At 46.1% G+C, this 11,539-nt stretch overlaps 1 long non-coding RNA gene across 2 annotated transcripts; it reads left to right on the plus strand.

The window, feature by feature from the left end:
• The first annotated feature begins 1,530 nt into the window (after positions 1-1,530).
• LOC147200745 (uncharacterized) lies at positions 1,531-2,562 on the plus strand. 2 transcript variants are annotated; one of them, XR_015101908.1, is made up of 2 exons: positions 1,531-1,856; positions 2,297-2,562. It is a non-coding gene; the product is annotated as an uncharacterized LOC147200745 (long non-coding RNA). The 2 variants fall into 2 exon arrangements; XR_015101907.1 differs by having other exon boundaries at positions 2,310-2,562.
• Positions 2,563-11,539: the final 8,977 nt, after the last annotated feature.

The raw sequence follows: 11,539 nt of genomic DNA on the forward strand, positions 1-11,539 counted from the left end.
ACACACACACACACACACACACACACGCACACGCACACGCACACGCACACCATGATGAGAAACAGCCTGAAACTGAGGCATGCGATGCACTTTTGCAGCCTGTTAACTATCGTAGCTCACACGTACCGTTTTAAAGTGCTTCCCTGGGCCCTCCTAGATTCCTATTCTTTGCCCGTGCCCTCGGTGAATTGTACACGAAGCAAACTCTGAATGAGAATAATGACGATAAAAGATAGAGCGCAACAGCTCTGATTACAAGCTGCAATTGCAGACTGCTGAGCGCTAACAACTTCCAGTGGCGTAATCACGCACCACCGTAAATTCAAGATTTACCTGCTTTATTTTATTTTTTAAATATGTTTTTGGTGAAAATGAGCCTGATAAGATGATGACGGTGAGGTGTACATTAACACAAAAAATATATTACGAACATGTACAATTTGTTTTTTTTCTCCTCCACTCCTCGGATCTACTTGGGACCTGTCTTAAATCTACCGGTAGATCAGGACCTAATGGGCACCCCTGTCTTAGACAGTAACCGTGTTGAGGTAATGTTAGACGACAGCGGAGAGCTGCTCTCTACCTGTCGGAACATCATTACCTTGAGAACCAAAGCACGGTGGCTCCTGCCAAAACAATGTTTGTTTGGTGATTGCAGTTCCGCACATGACTGGCTCCGCACAACTATTGGACTCCTGAATGGTCTTGGCCACTGGTCATCCAATTTTCAAGTTCTTGAGCACAAAACAGCTCATGCCGCCCTACAAATTGAAAGAGTCGCGTGTAAACATTAGGGCTGACACAACACTCAACACCTGTAGGTAAATTGCCAGTCATCGATACCAACCCAATAGATCTCAACATTATCCACACCGAATCTTGGGTCACTCCATTGCAGTCGCTGACAGCCTGAAAAAGTGGTGATGGTCATGGAGCAAACTGCTGGCAGACCTGTTCTTTCGTGGACAGCCTTGGCATAAGGAAGGGAGGAGAGTTTCACACAGCCATGGCATGCATTTGCTGCATCATTTCAATTAACTGTAATTGTATTTGAATAAAATAAATTGTTAAAATGTTAACTCATTTACACCCTTTGACGTATAAATACGTCAATTTGCGCATAGCCGTTCCCTCCCCATGACATATTAATACGTCAATCACGTGTTTTCATGGGGGAGGGTGCAAGAGAGTCTGATGCAACTTCTCACCACAGGATTAGGCTTGACGGCAATGTTAAATAGCAAAAAGATGGCCATCGGGTGGCAGTGGTGCAAAAATCAACCAGGATCACGCCGCAGAAGGAGTAGGAAGGGCGTACAGTGAAGGAGGGGCGTATGTGGATAATGGATTGGAACATTAGCAACTAGCAACGATGGAGAAAAGGAAATAACTAACTAAAAATGATTTTTTTTCGGTATAAAAGCGTCCTCGAAACAAAACAACAAAGGAGATGGTGTTTGTGTGGAAGAGAAAATGACGCTTCGGTCACTAATCGAAAGCAGCACCCGTCAAACGAACGTCGGTCTGCACAAACATGGCGTGCTACACGCAGCCCGCATAGCTCACGCCGAGTTTCGAGTTCATCTGATGAAGATGAACTTGCTCCACGTCAGCGATCATCGCTTGGCAGAGCATGTTGTGCCTCCCGATGCCCAGCGATGACGGCAAAGAGGCTGCATTGCTTCGCATGGCCGACGCCGGGCACATGTCAGCGATTCGTTGGAATCGTCTCGTAGACGACGGCGAAAACGATGAATTGGAGAGCGATTTGGATCCCGATATGTCGGACGAATGTGTGCCTTCGGACATAACGGAAAGCAGCTGAGAGTCCTCGCCAGAGCCGCTGGAACGAGGAGGTAACTGCTGAGTAGCTTGCAAGTTCCCATTCAAAACTTCATCACTTCTTATGCCTCATCAGTCACTTTTATGTACCGCTACATTCCCCGCTATACTATGAAGTTGCCAGTAACACTAATCATTATGTACGGTTGATGCGTCTTGTAGATGTGGATGAAAATATGCGCTGACTTGCATGTCGCCATAGGTTTTCAAAAAACAAACAAAAAAAAAACAGGACACATTTGGTCCGCTCAGCTCTGCTAAAACTACTAGTGTTAAATTCATATTCCATTTCATTTCAAATTGGATGCTGAGCAACGTGGAATGAATAGTGTAAATAGCAGTGTGCGAGCATGTATGTGTGTGTGTGAGAGATGTTGAAATGTAAGTGGAAAGCAACAATAAATAAATAGAAAAATAAAAGTGTGGTAATTGTACATACTTCTATACATTACAGATTGTCCAACCAGAAGCCAAAAGATGACGACTCCTCGCTTTGGTGGTGGAAAGAAAGAATAAAATTATTGTACCTCACTCTGCAGCAAGATATATTTGCAACGTTTTATGTTTCTATAATTTATAGGTCGTGCATCTGGACGTGGTGGGATGAATCGATGGTGACAAACTGGATGGAAGCCAAAAACCATCTTCTCCACAGCTGCACTTTTGTTCATAGTTCAATAGTTTTGTTGTGTGCAAATAAATTATTTTGCTACAAAAACATTATTTGTAATGTTCTTTTGTGGGAGGAACACATTATTGAGGTATTTGAGCTGCCACAAAAGCAAAAAATAGTGTAAAACTTGAAATGATGCTTGAAATGCATGCTTTTACAAAAAGCTCATTTTCTGTGGATTTCTGCAGAAAATCGGCCTTTGCCATAAAACTTAGCAGTTTTCTAATGCTGATTGCCAACGAACGGAGAAAGATAGAAACAAACTTTTTTTCTGCTGAAAGAAGAGAGTCTCACCTTTCTTTTGACAGGTTGCATGTATATATAGCCATAGAACAGAAAATTCTGTGGGCCTTGCAAATCAGTCAAAATTCAGTAAAATGTGAGGGATTGAGGGGGTTGCTCCAGTGAAAAGGGGTGGTATTCAATGAGTTAAACATGTCCTGTGGAGGGGGGCCCTAAAGTGGTGGGGGTCGAGGGGCACTAAAGGTGATTGTAAAAACAGTGAGCAGGAAATACCTTCAACAGCATTCTACATTATTTCTTTCAAGTGTCTGAACAAACACAACTAACAGAGAGGAATAACACTTTAACCATCAAACCTAACTAAGAAGAGAGGAATAATACAAGAGTATTCCAATTCTAGGAGATGATGTTGCAACAGGGAGACTTGGAAAACATGCAGGACAGCGGCCCTCCTGGACCTGAGTTTGACACCCATGGTGTACAGCATCATCAGTCATTTGGTTACTTCACTTAGTTACTATATATGGGTAGAGTCAAGTCAAGTACAAGTGTATTGACAGATGAAATGTCTTCCCTCTCAACCAGACAAGAGGAGCCGCTGCGGGTGCCTGCGCCACCATCAAAACAACATTTAACATAACATGACAAAATAATACAACACAACACATGGGACACAGACAGTCCATCCATCCATCCATCCATCCATCCATCTTCTACCGCTTATCCGGGGCCGGGTCGCGGGGGCAACAGCTTTAGCAGGGAAGCCCAGACTTCCCTCTCCCTAGCTACTTCTTCCAGCTCTCCCCGGGGGATCCCGAGGCGTTCCCAGGCCAGCTGGGTGACATAGTCTCTCCAGTGTGTCCTGGGTCTTCCTCGAGGTCTCCTCCTAGTGGGACATGCCCGGAACACCTCACCAGGGAGGCGTTCAGGAGGCATCCGAATCAGATGCCCAAGCCACCTCATCTGGCTCCTCTCGATGTGGAGGAGAAGCGGCTCGACTCTGAGCCCCTCCCGGATGACCGAGCTTCTCACCTTATCTCTAAGGGAGAGCCCGGACACCCTGCGGAGAAAACTCATTTCGGCCGCTTGTATCCGGGATCTCGTTCTTTCGGTCACGACCCATAGCTCGTGACCATAGATGAGGGTTGGAACGTAGATCGACCGGTAAATTGAGAGCTTCGCCCTTTGGTTCAGCTCCTTCTTCACCACGACAGACCGATACAACGTCCGCATCACAGCAGACGCTGCACCGATGCGCCTGTCGATCTCTCGCTCCCTCCTGCCCTCACTCGTGAACAAGACCCCAAGATACTTAAACTCCTCCACTTGGGGCAAGATCTCCCCCCCCGACCCGGAGGGGGCACTCCACCCTTTTCCGACTGAGGACCATGGTTTCAGATTTGGAGGTGCTGATTTTCATCCCAACCGCTTCACACTCGGCTGCGAAACGCTCCAGTGAGAGTTGGAGAGCCCTGTTTGAAGGAGCCAACAGCACCACATCATCTGCAAAAAGCAGGGATGCAATACTGAGGCCACCAAAACGGACCCCCTCAACGCTTTGGCTGCGCCTAGAAATTCTGTCCATAAAGGTTATGAACAGAATCGGCGACAAAGGGCAGCCTTGGCGGAGTCCTACCCTCACTGGAAACGATTCCGACTTACTGCCGGCAATGCGAACCAAACTCTGACATCGGTGGTATAGTGACCGAACAACCCGTATCAGGGGGTTCGGTACCCCATACCCACGAAGCACCCCCCACAGAACTCCCCGAGGGACACGATCAAACGCCTTCTCCAAGTCCACAAAACACATGTAGACTTGTTGGGCGAATTCCCACATACCCTCGAGGACCCTGCTAAGGGTGTAGAGCTGATCCACTGTTCCACGGCCGGGACGAAAACCACACTGCTCCTCCTCAATCTGAGGCTCGACTTCCTGACGGACCCTCCTCTCCATCCATCCATCCATCCATTTTCCGAACCGCTTGATCCTCACTAGGGTCCTCTCCAGCACCCCTGAATAGACCTTACCAGGGAGGCTGAGGAGTGTGATCCCTCTGTAGTTGGAACACACCCTCCACAGACAGTCCTGCAATCTTAACCACTTTTCCTGCATACATTTTGCTCTATGAAGCAGTTATAGATGAAAGAGGAGCAAATCAAAGTGTCCTTTTCACCAGTAGATCAAAGACGTCATGCTGAAAATATGCATACGTCTGCTACAAGCTAAGTATGAAAGCAACAAGAAGCTGTGGCGTCCATTGGCTCTCATCTCCTGTCCCATGTAAATCTGCTTCAATTCCAAGCCGCGACTTCCAGTTCCACATAAGCATCGGCGCTCTGCGCTGACGCTCCTTTCCTCTCATCGTCGGCTCCTCAAGCCACGCATCCGTCTAGCTGCAGACAGCATTGATTAAATATGACTTTATTGCAGCACCGTATAACAAAGACATTACAGTATAATATTATAATGAGAATCATTCCAAAACTGACTTCAACTTTCTGTCTACTCTTTTTTTTTTCTTCAGTCATGCTTTTTCTATCTTTTGGCTCTCAACAAATCTGTCCAACAGCTACCCATGCTTGTGCAGCTGCTGTTTAATTTTTGCATAAAATTGACTCATCACCTGGTGTGTAATTGTCATCTTACAATCACTGTCTGAAAATGTCCTTCAGAAAAATGAAAGTGTGACATCTTGTTCTGGTATCATTTTGGAGCTCTTTCCCTGGTATTTATAACACCTTTAAATGGATGAAAACGACTTTTAAACTATTCCTAAAAATATTCAAACTTTGTATTTTAACGACACAGTTTGCCAAGACACCTTTCTCTTTGAAGCAACTGGAATTCACTTCGGTTCATGTGCCAGACATGCTTAAAATGGCAAATTCCGAAAAACGATGTCAAATGCAGCAGTGAGCCTTGTTTACACTGTTGTTTGAATAGTTAATAGGGAGACTGTGGGCTCTTGTCACAATTATAACGGTGACGGTTGCCTTTGCTTCCCCTTGTGCTGTTGTTTGACAACAAGAAGCTGATGTTCAGGGATGGGTTGACTGCTTGGTTATTCACTGACAGGGAGAGACAGAAATAGAGAATCAAAGATGGGAACGGGATGTGGAGTCAGAGTGTTTTGTTGCTTTCGTCTTAGAAGTTTTTCCATGTCTTGTCAGAAGCAATTGTCTTCAGAGCACTCAAATCTCATGACCACAAATGATGATGTAGCAATGAAAGGATGGTATGCTAGCCAACCAATTTAAGAACTCCATTTTAAATATGGTAAATCACGACTGATCAACACAGTAATAGGCATTTTAGGTGATATCAACAGCAAATACTTCTTCCAAATTAAACATACATGTTTGTTCGATGAGAATCGAGGTATTTATTCACCAAAAAATTACTTCCCACTATACATATGCATATTTGTGTGCGCGCGTGTGTGTGTGTGTGTGTGTGTGTGTGTATGCAATGCCAATGCAGAGGTGCTCTCCTCGATGACCACACAATGTTGCGTATCAACCAGGACAGCCCCACAACATCCAAAGCATGGAGGAAATCCGTGGCCACAACTCTGATTGGACGCCTCAACAATAGAGGCACGGAACTTGCTCCACTCGGATTCAATGTCCCCCGGGACGTGGGAAAAGCTCTGCCAGGAGGTGGGAGTTGAAACTCCTTCTGACATGAGATTCTGCCAGACGCTCCCAACAAACCCTCACAATACGTTTGGGTCTGTCAAGTCGGACCGGCATCTTCCACAGCGATCGGAGCCAACTCACCACCGGTGGTGATCAATTGACAGCTCCGTCCCTCTCTTCACCCGAGTGTCCAAACCATGTGGCCGCAAATCCGATGATAGAACCCCAAAGTCAATCATCAAACTGCAGCCAAGGGCATTCTGGTAACCAAGTACACATTTGGACACCATTGTTTGAACATGGTGTTCGTTATGGACAATGCGTGACGAGCACAGTGTCACGGTTTGCATGATGGTGGTGTCATTGGAAGACCCCAAAAAGCTGGGAGGCAGGGAGGAGAAGGGTGGATTGACCAAAATGTATTTAACAAAATGCTGAGACAACTAAATCCAAAACAAAGTCCTCAACACAAGAGTGCAAAGTATCAAACAAAAAACATAACAGTAACAGACACAGGAACTGAAACCATGACAGAGACTGTCGGGCATTAAGTCTTTTAAAGTGACAACGATCGGCACAATGACCAACAGGTGTGCAGCTGCAGGCGGAGCCTGACAGTGCCACCTGTTTGTCACAAATAGATACATGACAGTACTTCTCCCTCAAAGGACGGATCCCAGACGTCCCAAAGTCACCCATAGGCTTGCTTTGCCGGGGAACAGGAACGGAGGGCGATGGCAACCCATGCCTCGTCGGGGAACAAGAACGGAGGGCAGCGGCAACTCTATGGCTGGGCTCGGCCTGACGTGGATGGGGCTCGGCCTGATGTGGACGTGGCTCGGCTCAACGTGGATGTGACTCAGTTAAAACGTGCACGTGGACGTGGCTTGACCAGACGAAGAACATGGGACAGCTGCATGACCTGTGCTGCCTGACCTGTGCTGCCTGAAGGGGAAAGGGTGTCAGCTGCCGAAGTGCTCCGCCAGGCACAGGATGGAACTGGGACCAGTCCTTTATACCTTCGGGGTCCAGAAGTTGGTCGGGTCATTCTGTCACGGTTTGCATGATGGTGGTGTAGTTGCAGGACCCTAAAAAGCAGGGAGGCAGGGAGGAGCAGGGTGGATTGACCAAAATTCCTGGTCGCGTCCTGAGAGACTGTGCTGAGGAGCTCACAGATGTTTTCACAGACATCTTTAACACCTCCCTGAGCCAGGCTGGTGTTCCCACGGTGTCTCAAAGCCACCACCATCATCCTGGTCCCGAAGAAGTCGTTCCCCTCCAGCTACAATGACTACCGCCCGGTCGCACTCACCCCATCCTCATGAAGTGCTTCGAGCGGTTAGTCATGCAGTACATAACGTCTGCCCCCCCCCCCCCCCCCCCCCACCCTGGACCGCTACCAGTTTGCCTATTGGCAGAACAGATCGACTGCAGACGCCATCTCCACTGCCATTCACTCAGCCCTCACCCACCTGGAGACCAAGGACTCACACGTCAGAATGCTGTTCATCGACTTCAGCTCAGCATTTAACACCATCATCCCGCAGCAGCTCATCCGCAAACTGGACCACGTGGGGCTCAACACCTCCCTGTGCAACTGGCTGTTGGACTTCCTGACGGAGAGACCACAGGCAGTTCGGGTCAGCAGCAACACCTCCAGCACCATCATGATGAACACAGGTGCCCCACAAGGATGTGTGCTGAGCCCCCTCCTCTTCATACTGCTGACGCATGACTGCACTCCTTCGTCCAGCTCTAATCTCTTCGTTAAGCTTGCGGATGATACGACTGTAGTGGGTCTCATCAACAACGACGATGAGACAATCTACAGGAGTGAGGTGAGCAGGCTGGCCTTGTGGTGCAAAGACAACAATCTCCACCTGAATGTGGAGAAGACAAAGGAGATTGTTATGGACTTCAGAAAGATGCACTCCCAGTATGCAGCATGCTCCACTGACCATTAACGGTGCCACAGTGGAGAGGGTGAGCAACACCAAGTTCCTTGTTTGTTTGTTTGTTTGTTTGTTTATTGAACATAAAACATATATACAGTAGCAATTTGACAGAAAATAAGGTAGATAAAAAAAGTAAAAAGAAAGAAATCAATCTTCATTCAACACAGTTATTATGTTCAAGGGAGTAGGAAGAAGTAAAAAACTTATCTAGTCCTACCCCGTTATGTGTTTATATGTAATAAATCATTTTTATATCAATCAGAAAAGAAAAAAGTAAGAAGAAAGAAGTCTCCATTAAGGCTCATACTTTACCCTTAACCGTGATATTTTTACAACTTTTGGTTTGTATCGGGATTATATACTTCCACACCCTGACACTCTTGTGTCAATTTTCTCTTGTATTCATAATGGATATTTATATACCTTTCTCTATTTAACAACTTAGTTCTGATTTATCATTATATTTAATGTTTTGAATTTATCACTTTAACTCTGATTGATGTAGGTTATTTGTACTATTTTTTAAAATTTGTTTTTGAACAAGCGATTTACTCATTTTCAGGTCCGTTTCGAGATTATTCCACAGATTAACACCTTTGATAGATACACTTCTTTGCTTGATGTTTGTTCTTGTTTTGAGTTTTTTGAATAAGTTGGTACCTCTTAAATCATAGCTGCTTTCTCGAATTTTGAAAAACTTCTGAATGTTTTGGCAGAGCAGGTTATTGTGTGCACTCCCAGTTCCTGGGAGTGCACATCTCTGAAGACCTGTCCTGGGGCCACAATACTTCATCACTGGCCAAAAAAGCCAACCAGCGCCTGTACTTCCTCCGCAAATTGAGGAGAGCAAGAGCCCCACCCCCCATCATGCAGACATGTTATACAGGCACCATTGAGAGCATCCTGTCCAGCTGCATCACTGTGTGGTATGGCGCTTGCACTGTGTCCTGCCAAAAGACTTTGCAGTGCACCGTGAGAGCAGCTGAGAAGATCATTGGTGTCTCTCTCCCCCCACTCATGGACATTTACTACTCCCGTCTGACCCACCAAGCCATCTGGATCGCAGGTGACCCCACCCACCCATCTCACAGCCTCTGCGGCCTGCTGCCATCGGGGAGGAGATTGCGGAGTTTCCGTGCTGGAACCAGCAGGCTCAAGAACAGTTTCTTCCACCAGGCGGTCAGGAGACTCAACTCCCTCCCTGCTCTGCCCACACTCCCCACCCTCTGCCTCTGTGCTACCCCTGCCTCCTGTCACAGACTATGACCCTCTCCTCATCATCCGACAACTGCGTATTGCACAATGCACTGCCTCACTTTACCCACAATAGCCACAGTGCCATTGTTTATGTTGTTATATTGTTTATATTGTTTATACTGTTTATACTGTTCAGATTACATATTATATATTTTTATACAGTGTAGCTGCTATCTTGTCTTAGCTGTGTCTGTTTAATGCACAGCATGTTTGCACTGAGGATTGAGAGGAAGAAATTTCATCTATGCTGCATGTCATGGCATATTTGACAATAAAGATGACCTTGACCTTGAAAATGTATTTAATAAAATGCTGAGAAAACTAAATCCAAAACAAACAAAGTCCTGAACACAAACAGAGTCCAACGTATCAAACAAAAACCATGGCTGAAGCAAAAAAAAAACCTAACAGTAACAGACACAGCAACTTAAACCATGACCGAGACAAACAGAAACAATGACCCGACACAGGGCGGTCGGGCATCAAGTCTTTTAAAGTGACAACTAACGACACAATGATCAACAGGTGTGCAGCTGCAGGCGGAGCCCTACAGTGCCAACTGTTGGTCACAAACAGATCCATGACACACAGAAGTCCAATAACAAAACAAAAGTCGAGTTCTGATCAGGAGGGTGGTGGGCGGTCCTCCCAATCACACCCTTCCAGGTCTTATTGTCATTGCATACGTGAGCAGTGAAGTCCCCCAGCAGAACAAAGGAGTTCCCAGCGGGAGCGCTCTTCAGTACACCATCCAATGACTCCAAAAAGGATGGGTACGCTGAGCTGCTTTTGGGTGCATAGGCACAAACAACAGTCAGATTGTGCACCCTCGATTGGAATAATTTATGCAGTGATATCTCTGTCTCACCCCCCCCCCCCCACACACACACACACACACACACACACACACGCACACACTTCAACTTTCGCCAGGCCACACATTTCACTCTCATAGGCACACAGTTATCAATGGAGGTATTTGCATCTTTGAACCAAACAATGAGAAGCCCTCACAGTTTGAACACCCACACACATCCTTATGATGCATTCACCCTCACAAAATGTCACACAGTATGTACACCACTGCTATCAAGTCTCTCTGTCTAATACAGGGTTCTGACGGCTCAGCATCGTTTTGTTTTTTTCTTTCTCAATCACACCTGAGTGGGGTAGTACACAATATGTCCCGTTATCAGGCCCAAGCTTTTGTCCTTCAATGTCAACTGTGTAGTTTTAGACAATCGCAAATTATATATTTTTATGTCACAATTAAAATAAATAAACTAAATATATGAAATAAAGCATGAAAAAATAATTTCTATTTCGTAAATTTGACAAGGTAATCGTTCTCCCGATGTTAGATCCTGACGAGCGACACACCTGGAAGTGTGACCTCACATCAAGACAACAATAGCTGTGGAGCTGTGGTCATTATGGAAAAGGTGCTAGGCCAGTCAGAAATAGATTGGGAAAGCGGTGTTTCACATTTATCTGATAGGATCCAGGTGTTTGAAGAGTTGGAGGAAGATGAGGTTGGTGGCAAGATCTATCTTGGGCCATACATGTTCGAGCCAGGTGTTCAGGATGCGAAAAATGTAGTGCCCAAACGCCCGGACATGAGTGGAGACAAAAGCCATCGGGGTTGGAAGAACGGTAAACTGTATAGGCTGCAGACATTATCCGAGCATTATTATTTGCAATTCGATGTTTACCTAAAATTTCCACGTATTCCCGCTAGCACTCATAGCACACGTTGTAGTGGGTTGGTGTCCTAAATTGTCATTACTCAGGTAGTTCTGTTGCGTTGTCGGCCACTCCGCACATTATATCAGCAGCATTGTTGTTGCAAATCATGAGAGAGGATTCCATACATGCACTCATATATTAGCTTGCCTGAATGTGAACAGTGCATCGCCACACACTGAGG

The sequence above is a fragment of the Hippocampus guttulatus genome, chromosome 9 (genome assembly GCF_054856545.1).
Source record: "Hippocampus guttulatus isolate MCC_2025c chromosome 9, RoL_Hgut_1.0, whole genome shotgun sequence".
NCBI classification, from domain to species: domain Eukaryota; kingdom Metazoa; phylum Chordata; class Actinopteri; order Syngnathiformes; family Syngnathidae; genus Hippocampus; species Hippocampus guttulatus.